The sequence below is a fragment of the Empidonax traillii genome, unplaced genomic scaffold (assembly GCF_003031625.1).
Source record: "Empidonax traillii isolate 1590-97213 ecotype Southwest subspecies unplaced genomic scaffold, ASM303162v1 scaffold133:size1091145, whole genome shotgun sequence".
NCBI lineage: Eukaryota > Metazoa > Chordata > Aves > Passeriformes > Tyrannidae > Empidonax > Empidonax traillii.
Window position 1 is genome coordinate 627,655 of NW_020955326.1, and position 6,135 is coordinate 633,789.

Sequence of the window (6,135 nt, forward strand, 5' to 3'; positions counted from 1 at the left end):
GTCCTGTTCAAAACCAAAACACACTAGCATACATTAGATATTTCAGGTATTAGATATAAAGTAAATTCCTCTATTTTAAAAGGAGGGAGTGAGGGCAGGAGGAAATCAACCTACCCCCCTCCCAGGAAAAAAAAAGCAAAACAAAACAACAAAAAAACCAAACTAAAACAAAACAAAGAAACCCCACCAGCAAACCTAAACCTTATCTTCATATTCTTATTTCCATGAAACAGAAAAATATACTCAACTTCTAATGGTTTTCACAGATCCAGTTTTTCTGGTCTGTGAAACAAATCCACTGTTAAGTAACTGTGACATTTTTCAATGTATTTCAGCAGAAAAATACACTGAGGGAAATATTTCAATCTCAAATAATTTGGGAGAGAGGTGTTTTAAAACTAGAATTATTTCTGAAAAGTGTTTAAGTACTAAAGTCCCCACTTATCCTTCAGTGACCTCATTGCATTCCGTGGCATTTCAGGATTCTGACTGGGAGTACCATTTGTTTCTTGAAACATCAGCAATTATCTGATCAGAGTTTTTGAAAATTGAACAGACAGCTGCATATAATTGATATAGTGCCAGCTTTACAGTGCTGCAGAACTTGACTTGTCAGTTATGAGGAGATACATCCTTTATCCCTGCCCCAGCCCTGTTGCATAGGAGAGTTTCTTGCTTGTCTGCCCACAGCAATGCGTGCTGGTTTTGGCAACTGCAATGCATCTAAATATAGTCAGTGGAGACCATTGTTTTAGTAGTGAGCATCAGCTTAGCAAGCAGAAACAGTTGTGTTCTGCTTTGAACACCTCTGTCCACCCTAAGGCACCCACCTCAGGGAAAAAAAAAAAGTATGTTAAGACCCGGAAATACATGTTCACTTAAATTAAAGTGCCTTACCAGAAATATGGGCAGTTTTTAATAACCCAGGGTACTAGATTATGGTGAATGTCATAAAAGGTAAACAAGACACACTTGAATCCTTGCACAGCTTTGGGCAGACCTTTACAGCTCTCAGCAGCTCAGTCAATCAACTTTTGTGGGTAAAGGTCTTAATAATAGGGGCTGATCTCATACCAATAAGGACTTTAAAGAAACTATCAGTGGATGCTCTAAAGATGTATTTGGCAGGCAGAAGTAGGATTGGTCTTCTAATGAAGATCTTGGTGAGGTCCCGCTTACATCTGTCAAAGTCTGACAATGCCAACAGACTTCTCCATTGTTAAGTCTCAGTTCTGCCATTTCTGAGGGTGACATATATAACTTATCTATAAAACAATCCTGAAGTTACCTTACCAGAAAGACTTTAGGCTGCTGCTCTTTTCAGTGGAGATGCGACAAAGCACAGGAGAGTCACCTTAAAGGCAGAAATGAGCCTTTTTTCCCCTCCAGCAAAAGGCAGACAAAATTTGGTTCAGTCTTGAGCATTCAATAACCTTCTTGTCTTCAGACACTCCTGGCTGTGACTCAGACACTGGCAGTTAAACACTTCCAAAGGTCCTCAAGCAAGAGGCCCAATCTATGTTTCTTTTTAACTTTATAAAAAACAACAACAATAAAAAAACAAACAAACAAACAAAAAACACAGAAGCTGATTGAGCAACAGTTATAATATAAAAATTCAGATGAGTAACCAGAATAAAAATTAAAATAAGACTCAAAAAGAAGCTGACACATGGAAAAGATAACTCAAGGACTTAATTTAATGACTTAAGCAGCAAAATCCTGTGAGATGGCATTGCATGTTTCTTCCTTGCTGCATGTGCATTTGTGCATTTGTTAAGATCTAGTGTCAAGATTTATGTCACTTTTCAATTATAATGTTTAAGCTCATGGGAAAATACACAAAAATAACACTGTAATTTAAAAAAATTTAAAAATCCAGCAAATGGGAAAGCACAAAGGCCTGAAGCAGGAGCTTTCCCTGCTTTTGGCTTATCCTCACCATGAAATTGCAAGTCATGGTCTTTATATTCTCTCTTTCCTGCTACTTCCATCTTAGTGTTCTTGGGCACTGCTTTGTGTATCTTGAGCATGGTATTGCAGCCCTGGAAGTAGCACTGACCATGTGAATAGATGTGGGCAGCTGCCAGTCTCTGTCTTGAACTATTTGCATCAGTGCCGCTGTGCTGCTGGCTCGTGGAGTGGGGCATGCGGGAATGGGTGATTACAGCCATGTAGGATTGCTTCAGGATTCTTTTGAGTTGTATACAGGAGCAGGACGCTGAAGAGTGCTTGGAGAAGTAGGAAATTTCGTATCAGAAAGGGAAAGCAAGACTGAAATTAATTGTCTCTGGATTATGCAGGAAAGTTTTCTGGTTTGGAGCATAAGATATGGAACCTGAAATCCTCAATACAGTTTTTAAATCATGTCCAAAATTCATCGTTCAAGGAAACCCTAGCAGGGCAAATTGTTTGAATATCCTAAATTTTCATGCCTGGCAATTTGTTTTGGAGAGACATCTGTACAGCAAAGAGCCTTTCACAGGAAAAATAGTACATTTAATAAACAAATTGTCTTTGTGTAAACAAACCAGTACGGAAAAACATCAAACCATTTTACATTTTTCTTACTGCTAGTTGAAACTGGATAAAGCTTATGCTCTAGAAACTGTAGAATATTTTTATTAAAGTAGATGAACAGTTGTTTAATAGATGAAGAGTTGTTTAGCTTCACTACGGGACAAAATTTGACGATTTAAATATAATCCAGTTGAAGTCTTTACATTTTGATTCCACCAGTGTTTTCCTGACCGTGGTCATTTCACTTGCTCTCTGTTGCTACAGGTTTACAGAATCTAAACAGCCTAAGCAGAAAATCACCTATTTCAAGGAACATGAGCTGAATGAAACACCCCATACATACACCTAATTCACACTTATGAAAAACAATTCTTTTGCAGAGTTGAAGGACCTTTAGCTGAAACAAAGGTTTTTGAATTCAGAAAGAATTTTGGGAAGACTGGATCTTACCGTCTTTATTCAATTAAAACACTATCATGAAGGCAGTTTAGAAATCAAAGACTGACTGTCTCACAAATCAATGACATTAAAAGAAAACAGAAGTTTCCTGCCCTTTCACTGTCATGATGAATCTTGCATCACAGGAGAAGCACTTCAGATCAGCTGTATAATTACTAGGGTTGGTAAAACATGATGATGGAAACTAAACATAAAATTTAAATCTAGTCAGTTATCTGATATGTTTCTCCTTTTCTTCTTGTTCTCCTCTGCTTTCAGTGTAACTGCTAAGCCAGATTGTGTGCAAACAAATATGTTAAATCTAAACTTAGTATGCACAGAACTCTCTAAGTTATGCCATGCTATCAGGGTACAAGCTCTAAGGTTAGTTTCTTAGATATTACTAATTATGGCTCTTAGAGGCAGAAAAGAAAACATAAGACCAATGTCTGTAGCATAGCTCATTTTTATTGTTTAAACAGTTTTTGCATAGGAAATATATCCGCTTCCAGTAATTGACTGCAGTATGAGCAGCTGCTAGCAGTGTAGGCTGGATATAACAGTAACAATCACATTAAGTCAAGCTTGATTTACACCAGTTTAAAACTTGTGGCAGTTGAGTTCATTTGTAACCTAAAAAAAAAGTACCAAAAAGAACATTATTATCCTCCAACCAGGCACAATAAAAACCTTTGTTAACACTCAGGCTAAAAACAGTTTTGATGCCAGAGGGCCCTAATTCCAAAATTAAGTAGCTGTACTGTAATGCATCCAACTAGTGAAGGTTCATTACACAAAGACTGTGTATGCACCGTCTTTTTAATTAAAATGAAACCTTCAGGATTTATGGCCTACAAAATGGGGAAAAATGCCAAAAGTTTTAAAATGGATCAACCCTGGTATGTAGCTAGCAAGCAATAACTGACTACTTGTCACCTACAGTTGTACTAAATGTATCTAAAGAAACACACAGCCCTACAAAAGTTGTTCTCAGAGAAATATCAATATGGGGTGCCTTTTCCCAGCTTACTAAAAGTTCTATATGATATAAGCACAAATTAACAGCTTGATGAAGACATCTAATGCAGCTCTTGAGAAGTCTATGCCTGGGATTAAGGAACCCCTCACATTCTACAATGTTGTAGAGATTATTTTTGAAGAAAATGTTATCTGAAACATATTTACAGCTGAACTCAACAGAGACTGTGAAATTGAACAGGCACTGCTCATTTGTTTGAGTTTTTTGGTAAACATTTTGCTGGTTTTTGTTTCTTTCTCATTTTGCATCAACTTCTATCAGTCCATGCAACTTCAATGCCCTCAATGAAGAATGCATAATAAGCCATACTTCTTAAAAAACTTCCTTCTGCATATAGAGATACATTTGCCACATCAGTCCCTGTAGCACAGTTTTCAAAACCATTCTGTCAAAAATACAGTAATACAAAGACTGGCTTTAGTGTCACTAGCTCACACTGCTCTCCATTTATTTAGGCCACCTTTTGTTTTACTGTTACCGTATCATGCAATGAAAGTATCAAAGGCTTATTCTAGTATATCATGATGCTAGTGGCACTGAAGCCCTTTATACAAATTCAACATACATCTGAATTGCAACACACAGATATTTCTAAAGAGTACTAACTAGTGAACCCTTTTATCATAAAAAACAAACAAACAAACAAACAAACTACTTACAACCATTGAAGAAAAAATTGCAACAAAAAAAATGTAAAAATTGACCGTCTCCAACTTGTCCCCTTTACTATTGACAACGCAACCAACAGAGCTGTGGCATGGAAACAGTACAAAGAGTTGTCATGGCAATAAGTTTGGCTGATGCAAAGGTCACTGTGCAGGGTTAAAGGGCAAAATAAGTGGTCCATGTTATCCTCCAACTGCAGTGCTCCACCACACCCAAACAATTTTGAAAAATTAGAAAAAACTGGGGAACTAGCAGAAAGTGCAAATAAGAAGGAGGCAGTTTTCAGCTCCTTCAGCATTGAGTAGAACATTCAGCTTTGAGCTTTTTTCCTGTTTAACTTGATTAGCTGGCATATGATTTTACTCTCTCCTTTTTTTCTTAAGCTTTCTATGGAAACCGAACAAAAAAATCCAGGAGCATGCAGCTGGTTAATGTTAACAAAAGACCTTGACAGGATCATGTAAACTATAGAGGATGTCATGATTGGGGCCTTACTGCCAGCAACATTAGAGAGTTTTTTCACTGAAAGTGAAAACTGTACACTGAATATGGGATAACTTTCTGCAGCCTTCATAATCTCACACAGTACATATAATTCAGATTTACGTACAGAACACACTTCGGTGTCACAGATGTCCTTGTGCAATCTCTTTCATTAAGTCCTTATGAAGCTACAAGTTGCAAATCCAAAATTCTGCTCCCTGAGGACACAGCTGTGTGAGACTTAAGTACTGTTTTAGCTCTCTGCCTATCCTGAATTGCTCTGTGAACCTAATCTTAAATACCATCATGTAACAATCACAAAAACTTTTGCTAAAGGCCATATATACTAATAAAAAGACAGTGGTGCTTCCAACATTTTGAAATGCTCTGAAAACCAACTTTTCCAATACTAAATACAACAAAATAACCTTCATAAAATATAACTTTTCTCCATTTACATTTTTAAAGGATTAGTAACCCATGCTTTTCAAGCACAGGAATCTGCGAAATAACTCCTAACATGGACAGATTTTTTTTTTTTTTAATACATAAATTAAGAAACTGGAGAGTTTTAACTCAAGTCCAGTTTCCAACAAAGAATATTTTTGTTTAAAAATGGAAATGCATTTCCATTATAATTGTTAAAAAGTTAGCTTTACAAACAAGGGTATTTTAATTAAAAAAAAATCCTTAACAAAACTATACAGTGTACAAATTACTGTCTACAAGGTAGGCGGTTCATTCAGAAGATCCTCCTTTCTTCTTGCTACTTGCAGCTTCACAAGCTCATTCACATATTTTTCAATGGAGCTGCCCACCTCAACATCACCCCACAACTATATTGCTATAATTAATATTTTTGCCATGTCTTTATGTACAGTCTCCTTCACTGCCTTTTTTTTCTTTCCTTAGTCAAGCCTCAAGCGTTCATGTCATTCCAGGGGAAACACACTTCAGTGGCACAGCCATGAGGCCAGGGCTGCAAAGCA